General features: G+C 45.5%; 1 long non-coding RNA gene across 1 annotated transcript in view; it reads right to left on the bottom strand.

Moving 5' to 3' along the window:
- Positions 1 to 15,545, bottom strand: part of LOC146060226 (uncharacterized) — a 256,888-nt gene that overhangs the window by 67,287 nt on the left and 174,056 nt on the right. Inside the window, exon 3 of the long non-coding RNA XR_014470400.1 lies at positions 4,156 to 4,280. This is a non-coding gene — a long non-coding RNA (uncharacterized LOC146060226). The remainder of the gene's footprint in view (positions 1 to 4,155; positions 4,281 to 15,545) is intronic.

Genomic DNA, 15,545 nt, shown 5'->3' with positions numbered 1-15,545 from the left:
ATTACACGCTAATTCAGGTCAATTGTGGCTATATATCTTGACTGCTCCAAGTAATCTTTTGTGCATTCATCTAAAAAAACGGCAATCTATTAAAGGGACATTTCTACCCTTATGCTCACAAATCCCCCAAATTCTTGCTGGGACGCCAGCCTATGGTGACTTATGAAAATTCACAAGAGTCTGCTATTTTATCTTCATTATACTGGCTTAAAGTATTTTACTGTGTACTAATATATGTAATTGTGTCTATCATACTCCAATTTCAGTTTATTACCTACCTTATCCTTAGCATATCATTTGTGGCCTATATTACATGTCATTTATACTCCAGTTTTAGTTTATATACCCACCTAAAATCCTTTTTATTTATGATTTTATTTGTATATGTCTAATGCTTAAATTTATATAAAATTTGTACAACCAATTTCAGCGTGTCCTCCACTCATTCTGCTTGGTGTGCGCATACAATCCTTATATATAGTTCTGGCTGACAGCGCAGTGTGTTTTCTCTTTTTGTTTACATTTGTTGTGGAAAGAGGCAAATTAGTTACTAGTTTGTCTCCTCCACTTCTTTGAAGTCTGGCAGACTTCTCACTTCTGCAGCAGCTAGTCAGAACTCATTTAATACTACAGCATTTTTGCTTTTGATTGACCTACCACTTATTTCTATCCACTAGCGCCGGGGCCCCTAAGAGACTAGGTTTTTTTTCCCTGTCTCTTGGGTACACAAATTACGGTGTGTGCTGTAATGTGTACTGGGCATTACGGTGTGAGCTGTAATGTGTACTGGGCATTACAGCATGCATTGATCCATATTCATGTTCTAAAATAAATCAGTTCTGGCTCCTATCGGAATGCAGTTCCAGCTCACTTAACCCTTGTGTTAGTGCCGACATGATGGAGAGGGCCTATATCAGGGCCATAACTAGGAGGGGGGGGCTAAGGGGTCACTTGACCTGGGTGCTGGATTAGGGGGGAACAAAATTACATTTGGCCACTGCCTGCGGTACTCTTGGCTGACTGCTGACTGCCACCCGACTCCTGCCGCCCAACTCAGAGTCCCACTGATGCTATCCAAATCCCAGCCCTGCCCGAGGTTCCTGTTTGTACCTGGGGGGATTTGCGGTTCCCTTCCTCCTGTTGCGCAATGCGGATGACATCATGACACCATCAACCGCACATGCGTGTGATGTGGGAGGGAGGAAGAGCTGGCAGGGCGGAGAAGGTGCAGAGAGGTCGGAGAGGGACACAGGGGTAGATTTATTATAGCGGTGCCTATCGCGCCGCTATAACAGTTCCTGCTTCGCCTCATTAGAGAGGCGAAGCAGGAGGGGACACCGACAAGATCTATTAAGATCTTGCCGCCGGAGTGGGGGAGCGCTAACTCCCCCCTCCGGCGATGTCCCTCCTGGAGACAGCGCATCAGTTAATACTGATGCGCCGTCTCCTTTCCCCCCGGCCGGCTCACTGTGCATGCGCGGGATCTCGCTAGTCTCGCGAGATCCCAGCGCAGCTCAGCGCCAGCAGCAGGGACAGAGCTGTCCCTGCTGTTAGGTATAGGGCATCGCCGCCTGCAGCTGGCGAAGTCGACAGCTGCAGGCGGCGGAACGGTCAGCGATGCTGACCGTTCATAAATCTGGCAGGAGGCAGGGGCGCAGTGCAAAATATCACCCCTGCGCTATGCCTCCTGCCCCACACCGCCGGCTTTAGAGTAAACACTCGGCGGGTGTGATAGATCAGGGGAAGCGCTATCCCCTGCTACAACGCACGGGGATAGCGCAGATTCCCCTGATCGCCATATAATAAATCTACCCCACAGGGAGGCCATGCTGCACGTCTTAAGACAAAGCAGTGCAGTAAGCCATGCAGCAAGCCAGGGACAGACTGCCAGGGATATAATAGTTATCCTTCTACTACAAGTCCCAGCATGATGTGTCAGTTTCTACTAGCAGTCTATCAGCAGCTGCCAGAGGACCACAGGCTCTCTGCTACTCAGAATGTAGGTATACATGAATGTTCAAATCTGTATACTAATAGAAACTGACTGGTCATTCTGGGACTTGTAGTGCTAGGATAATTTAATTAATTTCAATAGCCAAAATTTATGAAAATTGAACTTTTTGTGGTGTTTTTGGTGGTGGTGGGGGAGGGGGGGTGGGCACTATGAAATTGCTCCCGTGCCCCTCTCCTTCATGTCAGCACACACAGTGTATATCCCCACACAGTATCACAGAGTGTGGTGATGTGGTCCCCAATCCATGCACACACAATAACACACATTACCTGCCTGGCTTTTGGACAGGACCACACAGCAGCCAGCTACTGCAGAGCAGGGTCAGGGAAAGTTGGGGGCGTGGCCTAATCACGGAGCCCCCCGTGACCACGCCCCCTTTCGGAAACCGTCTTGCAGCAGCCGGAGCCCAGGAGCAGGTACCGTTTACCAGCTCCCTCTAGGCTGGCTCTGCTGCTGGAGAGGATCTGGGGCACCCGGCACACTAGCAAAGCACCGCGGGAGGAGCTGCTTGCAGCCGTGCATGCGCAGCAGCCCTCCCGCAGCCATCTTTGATCAGGGCAAAACGCTGTGGTCGCGGATAAGCTGTCAGTGTCCGCGGCCCAGACAGGGGGGAGAGCGGCCGGTTCTGGGGTCTTAAGGACCGGCCGACCGGGAAACGGCCCGGTTTCCCGCCAGGCCAATCCGCCCCTGCTTGCAGCACAAAAGGGGTTAAAAGCTCAGCTCACAGCAAGGCAGGTCAGTTTGCAAAAAGAAACATTGTTACAGAACTGACAAGTTTGCAGAAAAAGGTGGGAAATCCTGGATGGAATCTCTCCCTGGGAGTCTGAGACAGCAGAGTGAGAAGTGTGTAGTTGTGGACTGGTGAATGATGAAGCTGGCAGAACCCTGAAGGCTGGGGAAAGCGGCCTGACTTGGGTGAAGATGAAGCAGCCAGTCCTGAAGTGTATGGTGGGCACAGACTGGCAGCATGCAGAGAGCGCTGGTCAGTGAGGACAGCCTGTCAGCCCCATCAGCAAGTGTGCAGCTGCAAGGGTCAGAGAGAGAGTGGGCCTGCGTCCCTGGAGCTGAGGCATCGGGAGTGGCCCTGGGCAGAGAGAGAGAACCTAGTGGGAGTACCAGCAGCAGCAGAGGGCCAACAGAGGTCCTGGCAAGTATCCTACAACTGAAGTATTATGCATTTAAAGTACTCTGCATCTGAAGTATCTTACATTTGAACTATTCTGCATATGCAACATCAGCACCTGACTCTACAACTATTCTGCATTATTAGTGACAGGGTGCACGAGCCTTCCATATTCTAAACATTGCTACAACAAGCAACCATGTGTTTCATCAGTGTATATCCAGCATACAGTCAAGTTTTCCAATAAAGTATTTACAGTCACTGTCAGCCTAGCAGTGACAGGACCCCGTTGCAGTGGTGAGCTCTTGCCATATCATACTTGTGAACATTCTGGACACTCATGAGTCACCTATTTAACAAGTGTGCTGAATATTAATGACATTACTGCACTATGTCCAAAGTCACTACTCTAAACTTTTGAGGAATACACTCCATTATTACACAAAGGGTTTTATATACATGCATGTATATCCCAAACGTCAGTACCAGGTGACTATTCAACTGGGATTTAAGCATTTAAGTTGCACTAAATGGTACAGTTATAAAGGAGACTGTTGATATTTACCTACAGTATGTTGCACTGTGAATTGTGAATATGTGCATGTGATGTGTGTTCTGAATTATGCTACTTTAAAACAGTTAAGTCTATGCTACTTTAAAACAGTTACTCTAAAACAGTTAAGATATATATGTCTGCTAAGGGAGATATTGAACCTTTGAAGTGAATATAGAAATGTATTGCATTTATTGTGATAACCCATTGCAATTATAGGAGACTGCCCATGGGCAGTGTCCCTCTGGGTTACTCCCTTTTTACTTGACCTCTTACGCAAAATAAATTATCTCAAAGCGAGGCCTTAAAAGGACAACACTCGTGTGAGCCGGTATTCCTTCTACTAACTCTCCAAGGAAAAAGAAGAACCTGTGCGGTGGGGTGATTAACACCAGCGACCCCGGTGAGTGCATTACATCTCAACCACTGAGCAGGGTGTTACACATTAATTCACACATACATTACCTATGAATTCCCTCGAAGGCTTGGCCTCTTCTCCAAGTAGAATCCAAATGAGTACCCGTTGAAGGAAATTATTCTCCCTACACGCCTTCCGGATCAATCAATGTCTTCTCCACCTGGAAGTACCCCTGCGAATGAAGCCCAAATGATTGTTTACATTCGCGGATCCTCCCACATGCTGCGGGTTAGTCTCACCACCAGCCTATAAGGAGCGACCTCATATAAATAAAGCCAATGTACAGAGGAATAAATATCAACAATAGCCACTGAGAGGTAGGATTTAAGAGATAATAATATAATACTTTTACATTTTAAAAATGCAACATGAACGCTGTTGGCTACTGAGGACTGAGTTTTAGAACCTATGGAATAAGGTTCTTTAGAACCTGTGGAATAAGGTTCAGTTTGTAACTTTACACTTTTTTAAGTTATAAAACATGTACCTTTGGGAGAAAGAGTAGGTTTAATTCAGGGGAAGTGCTCACTGAGGAAGAATTACTGGATATTTACTCTTGGTACAGTCTACTCACAATACAGTATTTGAAAGAGAGCTACAAAATTTCTCCCTTTATTTAAAGATCGCAGAGTTTGATTTCAGTTTGTAATTTTATCATGTGTGTTCTTAGCTCCTAAGGTCCGAAAGTATTTTTTCATATTTAAAATTTTATACTACAGTACATTTCATTTAATAGGTCCTATTATTACTACATATTCTATCATTATAGTTAAGACTTATTTTGTTTGCCTAAAGGTCTATTTAGAAATAACATGCTACGAATTATATCATTGTGTAACAAAATAGTTTTTTTTACTTATGAAATGCTTTATTTACCATTCAACCCATTTAATCTATTTCTCTAGATCTGTATACACTTGCTATTGATCAAGGGGGTTATTCACTTTTGTTAGGTCCTGCGTGCATTCGTGCGCAGGGCCGATGTTGTGCGCGTGCGCAGACAGGTTTCTGCACATGTGCAGGCGTATGGTGTGTGCAAAAGTTCGCCGGGTGTACGCACCCATGGCGGCGTGCGGGGGGGGGGGGGGGGGGGAGGAGATGGGCGGGGGTGCCGGGCTGCCCATTACCATATGGGAACACCCAGCGTTCCATGGGCGTTCCCATGAGAACGCTGGGCGTTCTCATGGTAATGAGGCAGTGATGCTGGTGTGGGGGCCGGATAGCTGACATCACCGGATTGTCAGCTGCCCGGCCATATCCACGCCAGCGTGCACGCATATGTAAATAACTTAAAAGTTACTAATATATGTATGCACGCAACACATAATTCGATGGTTCATTCCCAGCCTGTACGGGGGAACCCGCACTTCGAGGGGGCGGCGGGTGGGCGTCCATTCGCTGGGGTTTATTGGACTCTCAAGGCTGCAAAATCGCAGCCATGCGAATCAACCAGAATAACCCCCCAAGTACATTATCATTAATTTCTGGGGTCATGATAAAATGGCATTAAAAAATAGATTTGAATTTGAATCCCTGATCTAATAATAATAATAATAATAATAATAATAATAATAATAATAATAATAATTCTCTCGTAATAGGATCCAGAGTGATGAATTGGACTATTTATTTGGATGGTTTGTTCATTTTTTCCATTGAATAGTGCCACTAGAATACTAATTTGAGCAAAAATGATGAGCAGAAGACACTACACACTGCTTGGGGGCTCACCCATTCCAGGGGCGAAATGTAATGGGTTGCGTTTTTTTGCAATTTTTTTCGCCGTCCATTTTTGGCCATTTTCCGAAAATCGCATATTTAATAGGGTGCGATTTGCGGTAAAGGTTACCACATTTGAAGTGGCGATTTTTAGTCACACTTCAATTCGCATCCAGATGTTTTCCCATTGGAAAGCATCTAACACGCACATGTAATAGGGTGCAATTTTTGGTAAAGGTTACCAAAAATCACCCAAAAAATAGACCAGGTTCTGGCTGGCGAATTTGACAGAACCAAGCACAGATCATCGTGATCTGTGCATGGTTCTGTCCAAAAAAAGGGTTAAAAAAACGGGAAAAAAAACTGCGTGGGGTCCCCCCTTCTGAGCATAACCAGCCCCGGCCTCAAAGAGCCGGTCCTTGTTTCATAAAATCACAGGAACAAACAAGTTGGGGTTCAATGGATTTTATAAAACCAGCACCAGCAGTGGTGCAAGTAGAAAAAATTTCTTAGTGGTACTGTGCTGCGCGCTGAAGGGCGTGGTCATGACACAAGGGGGAGTTGCCACAAGACAAACATGTGCCAGATATGCCCCCATAATGCCACACATATGCCCCCACAGTGCTAGATATGCCTCCACAATGCCACACATGCCCCCACAGTGCTAGTTATGCCCCCCAGTGCCAGATATGCCCCCACAGTGCCACACATATGCCCCCACAGTGCCAGTAATGCCCCCAGTGCCAGAATATGCCCCCACAGTGTCAGAATATATGCTCCCCACAGTGCCAGAATATATGCCCCTCACAGTGCCAGAATATATGCCCCCCACAGTGCCAGAATATATGCTCCCCACAGTGCCAGAATATATGCCCCCCACAGTGCCAGAATATATGCCCCCCACAGTGCCACACATATGCCCCCACAGTTTTAGATATGCCTCCACAATGCCACACATGCCCCCCCACAGTGCTAGTTATGCCCCCCAGTGCCAGATATGCCCCCAGAGTGCCACACATATGTCCCCACAGTGCTAGTTATGCCCCCGGTGCCAGATATGCCCCCACAGTGCTAGTTATGCCCCCACAGTGCCACACATATGCCCCCACAGTGCTAGTTATGCCCCCAGTGCCAGATATGCCCCCACAGTGCCACACATATGCCCCCACAGTGCCACACATATGCCCCCACATTGCCACACATATGCCCCCACAGTGCTAGTTATGCCCCCAGTACCAGATATGCCCCCACAGTGCTAATTATGCCCCCAGTGCCACACATATGCCCCCACAGTGCCAGTAATGCCCCCAGTGCCAGAATATGCCCCCCACAGTGTCATAATATATGCTCCCCACAGTGCCAGAATATATGCCCCCCACAGTGCCAGAATATATGCCCCCCACAGTGCCAGAATATATGCTCCCCACAGTGCCAGAATATATGCCCCCCACAGCGCCAGAATATATGCCCCCCACAGTGCCAGAATATATGCCCCCCACAGTGCCAGAATATATGCCCCCCACAGTGCCAGAATATATGCCCCCCCCCCCACAGACTGCTCCCCTTGTGTAACAGGACCCCACAGGCTGCTCACTGCTCCCCCTGTATTACTACCCCAATGATCTACGTACCTGGTCTTGCGGTCAGGTGTGTCCATCAAGGCGGCTCCGTCCCTCCACACGATGTCTCTGCCAGACTCCGGCTCCGTCCAGACTCCAGCGCCGTCCTTTCCATCCTGGGACACCCGGCGTGTGGTGGGTAGGGACGTCGGTGCCTGGGATGCGGGGGATGCTGGGGATCATGCGGCGCCGGCGCCATGGCGTCACAACAGCATGGCGCAAACTGGCGCAAACCGGCGCATTGGACAGCGCTCGCCGGGTTTTTATAGCGGTACGGGGTACCGGCACTATTTGTTATAGCGGCCAATCAGGAGCCGAGAAAGTCGGAAATTTACGAAAAAAAATCGCACCCTATTACATTTCGCCCCTGTTGTATAATTATAAACTACTGTAGTTCCATAGGCCAGAAAGTTTTTCAAGATTCTTTGTTATGTTTATGTATCCACAGTCAATAAGCAGCAATATTTTATGAGAGCACTAACATAGTTTTTTGAGTATATTTTACTGTTAATCCCTGACAGTTTTACATATTATTAAATGCCTGCCATTCCTCTCTTTATCCACTGTTTGATAGTAATAAAGATTAGTGCAACAAAGTAAATTTTCAGCAGTGTACCCATAACAGACCTTTCCTCCCCTAATCAAAAATAGGTTGAATTCTGCAGTCGCTAAAGATTTGCCATGGATTGGCGCTGGTACTGTACTTTGGTGAAATAAAACAGAGTCAACTGGACAAAAATATATTGTGCCACCCCACATCACTATTGAAACAGTGGTCACGACAATATTGTAGTGTAAGTGCTCATACACTAGCGTGTGCGTGAATGAGCAGGTCTGTCTTGGAGTGCTGTAATGGAATGCAGCCTTGGGGTGCTGTCCTGTGCTATCCTGTGCTATGCAGGGTGCTGCTGCCCTCCTGTGCTGTAAAGGGGCACTGTACTGTGTGCTGTAATAATAAGGGGGCACTGTCCTGTGTGCTGTAAAAATAAAGGGGTGCTGTCCGGTATTCACCATAGAAATAATAATAATATAGGATTGCTGTCCTGTGTGCTGTAAAAATAAAGGCCATGTGTGCTGTAAAAAATAGGGGGGGGGGGGGGGGGAAGGGGCGCTGTCCTGTGTGCTGTACAAATAATAATACAGGATTGTTGTTCTGTGTGCTGTTGCTGTAAAGGGGCACTGCCCTGTGTGCTGTAAAGATAAAGGCGTGCCACTCAGTGTGCTGTAAAAATAAAAGGGAGTTGCCCTGAAAAAATTAAATGGTGCTGCCCTGTTTGCTAAGTAAATAAAGAGGCGTTGTCCCGTGCTATACAAGGGTGCTGTACCAGAAATTAATTTGCAATTAAGACACACTGGAGTATGATCTGGGTACTGTGGGACAAGCGTGATATACAGGGTTAATTAACAGTGTTGCTTTTCCAAATATTAAATGCAATGAAGGCACACTGGCGTAAAACATAGCCAGTTTGGACAAGGACCAACTAAAAAATGTCCTAATTTTTCTTGCCAATATATTAGACTGTAAGCTTGCAAGCAGGGCCCTCCTATACCTACCTACCTGTACTTCTAAAGTGACATCCTCATTCTCAATGTCAGTACGTTGACTGGCATTGTTCCTTCCAAAACTTGCATAGGATATGCAAATGGTGGAAGGAGCCTTCTCTTCTCATACAGTTTTGGTAGAGTCAGGCCTATACCTTGTAACTGTGGACACAGTTGGACTCTCCTTTGGAATCTCTGAACACACAGTTGGTTTCTGTGCTTTTACAACATTTTTTTTTTTTTCGAGAGGGAGGAAAGCTTCCATCTTCATGAGAAACTGAACCACCAGTCATGAACATAGGCCTCAGTCTCAGCCTCTCTTTGCCACTTCGTGTTGTAAATGGTTTAGTGCCAATTTTATGTGTTGCCTTTTTCCTTTTTTTATAGAATATATTTTTTTTAATTGGTCTAGAGCAAAAAAGGTTGGAGGGGACTCTTCAGGAGGCGTACAGTTTAAGTTTTCTTATCAAATCAATAAAAATGTATATACACAAAAACCTTATATATATATATATATATATATATATATATATATATATATATATACACGAAAGCAAGGCGTCACTCGGAGACAGGTGAATACAAAATTTCACTGCTTTATTAAGCACAAGGTGATAACCAACACCAGCGTTTCGAGCCGCAGGCTCGTCCTCAGGGTACAACCCATCACTGCACACACACCATATTATATACCCCAAAGGGTCACTCCCCCCATTGCAATCAAGAGGTTTACTCACCTGGTACAGGTGGCAGCGCGGCGTCTCCAGCGTCTCATCCATTCGTCTCCTATCCTCCGTTCACTTCCTGGATGCGTCATCAAGGACGCGCCCGGCCTGTGACACGCAGGAAACCTTCAGAGACTAGGTGATTTCCGCCTCATGACCCGCACATTCACCCTATACCAAGGAGACACCTGAAAGTGCGATACATACAAAAATAAGCATATAATAAAAAACATGATACACAAAATATACAGAATCAATGAATACAATACAATAAGTGAATAAATATGTGAAAATATAAAGAAAGTCACTAAAATATTAAAAATGTTAAAAAGAGGGATACCAACTGTGTCAAAAGACTAGCGCACTATTATCATCAAGTTATTTTTAAATGATCAAATTATTAACAATAGTACATAACACTATATATATATATAAGCTGCGCTAACCATCCACTACTCGACAACTAATTTCCCGTGTGAGCAGTAAATTTCCAACAATAGTTTCAAGTATAAATGTACCAATATGTGTGTCTGTGATACAGACCTCCATGTGCTACAAAAAACTTTGCAAACCATGTTGCTCATTAAGCCCTCTAGGGGCAATGGTGTCCAATACATGGATCCACCTTGCCTTAGCCTGTAACAATAGTTTACCCCTGTTACCACCCCTTATTAGGGGGGGCACATGGTCCACAATTTTTGAACGCAAGCTAGCCACACTATGACCATAGGTAACACAGTGCCGAGCCACCGGCTGATCGCTAGTGCCACTAGAGATAGCCTGCCGTATTGCATGGCGGTGGTTAGCCATTCTTTCTTTGAATTGGCATTCCGTCTTGCCCACGTAGTAAAGACCACAAGGGCAAGACAGAACATACACAACGAAGCGGGTAGAACAAGTGACCACCGACTTGATGGGAACTCTGCGACCTGTGTGGGGATGGGAAATGTAACTACCTGTGAGCAAAGACCCACAGGTTGTGCAACCTACACACTTGTAGCAGCCCAAGGGTCGTGTCATGAAATGGGTGGGAACAGATTTCTTAGTTAAGTTGCTAATATCAAGTTTAACCAGTAAGTCACTCAAGTTGCTGCCCCTCTTATAGGCTGGCATAATTCGGAGCCTATTTAGACCGGGTAGATCTTTATCCGTGGTAATAACGGGCCAATGTTGTTTAACCTTTTTAGTAACTATCTGACTATCACTGGCAAACTGATTAACCCAAGGGATCCTCTGATTGGCTTGATCTAATTTGTCCGGAGGATTTAAGGTAACCTCCCTGGGTATCTGTAACACCTTCTCTTTGATTTTAATAAGGTCACTACGTCTATACCCTCTTTCTTCAAATTTGGCTTGCATAATGTCAAGTTGTTTTATCGTCTCCTGTGGATCACTTGCGATACGTCGCACCTGGAGCATCTGCGAATAGGGCAAGCCCTTACGCAGGGGCAACGGGTGACAACTCTCGTGGCGAAGCAATGTGTTCCTATCGGTACTTTTTACATAGATAGCAGTAGATAATCTTCTATCCTTTTGTGTGATTAGGACGTCCAAAAAATTAATGGAAGTATCACTGATAGAAAATGTAAATTTCACAGGACTAGGAGACTGATTATGTGCTGTGAACATGTCAACCAATGACTGTTTGGACCCTTGCCAAAAAATTAACAGGTCATCTATGTACCTTAAATAAAGGACCACATTAGAACTATGTGGTCCCTGATGGAACAATAATTCATCAATGGTGCACATGAAGGCGTTGGCGTACGAAGGGGCCACTGGGGACCCCATCGCACAGCCAAGTCTCTGCCTATACATGCCACCATTAAAAGTAAAGAAATTTCTATTAAGAACCAATGACAATAATTGCATAAAGAGCTGAACAGGGGGACCCTTGTATGTCACATTGTCACTGATCAGTCCACTCACTGCATCCAACCCCAAATGATGGGGGATGCAAGTGTACAGACCAGTGACATCTGCACTACATAGCAACATATTTTCCGGCCAAATCTCATTCTCCTGCAATCTTTTGATCAGCATGTTAGTATCTTTTAAATATGATCTAGTACTTTGTATGCAGGGATTGAGATATGCATCTGAAAAAGTAGAGACCTTATGATACAGTGAGCCCCTGGCCGAAATTATCGGCCTCCCAGGGGGGTCAATTAAGCTCTTATGCACCTTGGGCAAGGAATAAAAAAGGGGAACAATGGGGAACTCAGTGCGCAAAGCCGCACAGATCTCATCTGTTATGAGATCCTCATTAACCGCTGTTGACAGTATACCGTCCAATTCCCTCTTGTATTCACAGGAGGGGTCTTTGGCTAAATGTTCATATACATCTAAATCAGTTAGTTGTCTCTGACATTCATGGAGATATTTACTCAAGTCCTGTACCACAACCGAACCTCCTTTGTCTGCTTTTCTTATGACTACATCAGACCTCTGTTGTAAGTCACGCAAAGCTTGTTGTTCCATGCGTGTCAAATTATTCGAGGAAAGTGTCTCATATCCAACAGAGTCAATGGCATTGTCCATCATCCTAGTGAAGGACCGAATGGAGGGGTTGTGGGACTGTGGGTCATAGGTGGATCTGTCTTGTAGCTTTTTCAGCTGTACAGGTATGGGGGGTGTCAAAATGTCACTAGCACTGTTAGTATTATTAGCAAAATGCTCACGGAGCCTCAGGGAGCGTCCAAATCTGAACGTGTCCTGTACCACAACCGAACCTCCTTTGTCTGCTTTTCTTATGACTACATCAGACCTCTGTTATTACCACGGATAAAGATCTACCCGGTCTAAATAGGCTCCGCATTATGCCAGCCTATAAGAGGGGCAGCAACTTGAGTGACTTACTGGTTAAACTTGATATTAGCAACTTAACTAAGAAATCTGTTCCCACCCATTTCATGACACGACCCTTTGGCTGCTACAAGTGTGTAGGTTGCACTACCTGTGGGTCTTTGCTCACAGGTAGTTACATTTCCCATCCCCACACAGGTCGCAGAGTTCCCATCAAGTCGGTGGTCACTTGTTCTACCCGCTTCGTTGTGTATGTTCTGTCTTGCCCTTGTGGTCTTTACTACGTGGGCAAGATGGAATGCCAGTTCAAAGAAAGAATGGCTAACCACCGCCATGCAATACGGCAGGCTATCTCTAGTGGCACTAGCGATCAGCCGGTGGCTCGGCACTGTGTTACCTATGGTCATAGTGTGGCTAGCTTGCGTTCAAAAATTGTGGACCATGTGCCCCCCCTAATAAGGGGTGGTAACAGGGGTAAACTATTGTTACAGGCTGAGGCAAGGTGGATCCATGTATTGGACACCATTGCCCCTAGAGGGCTTAATGAGCAACATGGTTTGCAAAGTTTTTTGTAGCACATGGAGGTCTGTATCACAGACACACATATTGGTATATTTATACTTGAAACTATTGTTGGAAATTTACTGCTCACACGGGAAATTAGTTGTCTAGTAGTGGATGGTTAGCGCAGCTTATATATATATATAATGTTATGTACTATTGTTAATAATTTGATAATTTAAAAATAACTTGATGATAATAGTGCGCTAGTCTTTTGACACAGTTGGTATCCCTCTTTTTAACATTTTTAATATTTTAGTGACTTTCTTTATATTTTCACATATTTATTCACTTATTGTATTGTATTCATTGATTCTGTATATTTTGTGTATCATGTTTTTTATTATATGCTTATTTTTGTATGTATCGCACTTTCAGGTGTCTCCTTGGTATAGGGTGAATGTGCGGGTCATGAGGCGGAAATCACCTAGTCTCTGAAGGTTTCCTGCGTGTCACAGGCCGGGCGCGTCCTTGATGACGCATCCAGGAAGTGAACGGAGGATAGGAGACGAATGGATGAGACGCTGGAGACGCCGCGCTGCCACCTGTACCAGGTGAGTAAACCTCTTGATTGCAATGGGGGGAGTGACCCTTTGGGGTATATAATATGGTGTGTGTGCAGTGATGGGTTGTACCCTGAGGACGAGCCTGCGGCTCGAAACGCTGGTGTTGGTTATCACCTTGTGCTTAATAAAGCAGTGAAATTTTGTATTCACCTGTCTCCGAGTGACGCCTTGCTTTCGTGTATATTTGGACTTTGCTGTTCGAGGAGGGCACCGGAGCAAGCAACCAGTATTTTAACCAGTGGAGTGCTGGACCCTGCATCCCTCTATTGTGAGCTGGATTCATCTGTGGCTGGATGATCTTAGTCTCTGTCAAGGCACCCACGCCATCTTGATTGTCGTTTCCCCAGAAGGGCTTCCCCAGAGAGATACCAGCTGGACATTTACCTCTACAAGCGACCTTCCCTGGTTGGTGAGCAGTATCATTATTTATAACCATGGATGCTGAATTGGGTGTCAATTTCTCACAAGTCGACACAGGGGATTATTTCAGTTACTCCGACACAGATGTAGATCTGATATTACAAGCAGCTAAATCTTCGGCCCACACTGCTACTGTGGAGAACGAGGACTTGTACAAAGATTGGTTTGCGTTGAAAAAACGTGATATAGACTACATGCTGCATGCCTCTACTTTGGCGGAGTATTATACTGAGAAACACATCCCACGTGGCTTTAGAGTCACTAATATGCCAACCATAGGGCGACAGAACACGATGTTCTGTAAAAAATGGGTTGGCATACTCAATAAATGCTCCATGGACTTACTCCTACTAGTAGTGGATGAATCCACCAAAGAACTTGGACTAGTAAGGAGCAAATTGGCCTCATTTGAATCCACACATAAACCTGTGTTGTCTGCAGATACTCAAATTGATTGGTGTGCCAAACTCAACCAACAGATTGAACAGTATCGACGTGAGCTCATACGATTTAAGCGCGAGAAGAAGCGCAAGGTACAGCTTGACTATGAGCAAAACAGAGTATACTTATGGTTGAGCACTGACAGACCTAAAGGGGGCAAAAAACCGTTTGAAAGACGCTATAGGAATCGGAATTATGCCGACTATGATGGCACTAGCACGTCTGCTAGTGACATGGATGTACAAACACCTTCAACGTCCACAGCCATCAATACCCACCCTTTAGGGGCAACCACACGCGCTTCCCTCAAGCCACCAGTAGGTCGAGGCGCAGGACGAGGCGCGGACAACAAACCGAAAGGCAAAAGAGGTCGCAAAACCACTCGATAGGTAAGGACCTCGTATTCAATCTGTCCAGTGTCCCTTTAAATGAGAATGAGGTGGCAGTACTATCTAAGGGACTGTCTTTCGTCCCCACCTCTAAAAGAGACAAATTTCAGTGGAAAGTGGACAGGTTCAGATTTGGATGCTCCCTGAGGCTCCGTGAGCATTTTGCTAATAATACTAACAGCACTATTGACATTTTGACACCCCCCATACCTGTACAGCTGAAAAAGCTACAAGACAGATCCACCTATGACCCACAGTCCCACAACCCCTCCATTCGGTCCTTCACTAGGATGATGGACAATGCCATTGACTCTGTTGGATATGAGACACTTTCCTCGAATAATTTGACACGCATGGAACAACAAGCTTTGCGTGACTTACAACAGAGGTCTGATGTAGTCATAAGAAAAGCAGACAAAGGAGGTTCGGTTGTGGTACAGGACTTGAGTAAATATCTCCATGAATGTCAGAGACAACTAACTGATTTAGATGTATATGAACATTTAGCCAAAGACCCCTCCTGTGAATACAAGAGGGAATTGGACGGTATACTGTCAACAGCGGTTAATGAGGATCTCATAACAGATGAGATCTGTGCGGCTTTGCGCACTGAGTTCCCCATTGTTCCCCTTTTTTATTCCTTGCCCAAG

The sequence above is a fragment of the Crinia signifera genome, chromosome 2 (genome assembly GCF_055691185.1).
Source record: "Crinia signifera chromosome 2, ASM5569118v1, whole genome shotgun sequence".
NCBI lineage: Eukaryota > Metazoa > Chordata > Amphibia > Anura > Myobatrachidae > Crinia > Crinia signifera.
Note: the sequence above shows the minus strand (reverse complement) of the source record. Positions and strands in the feature narration are given on the sequence as shown.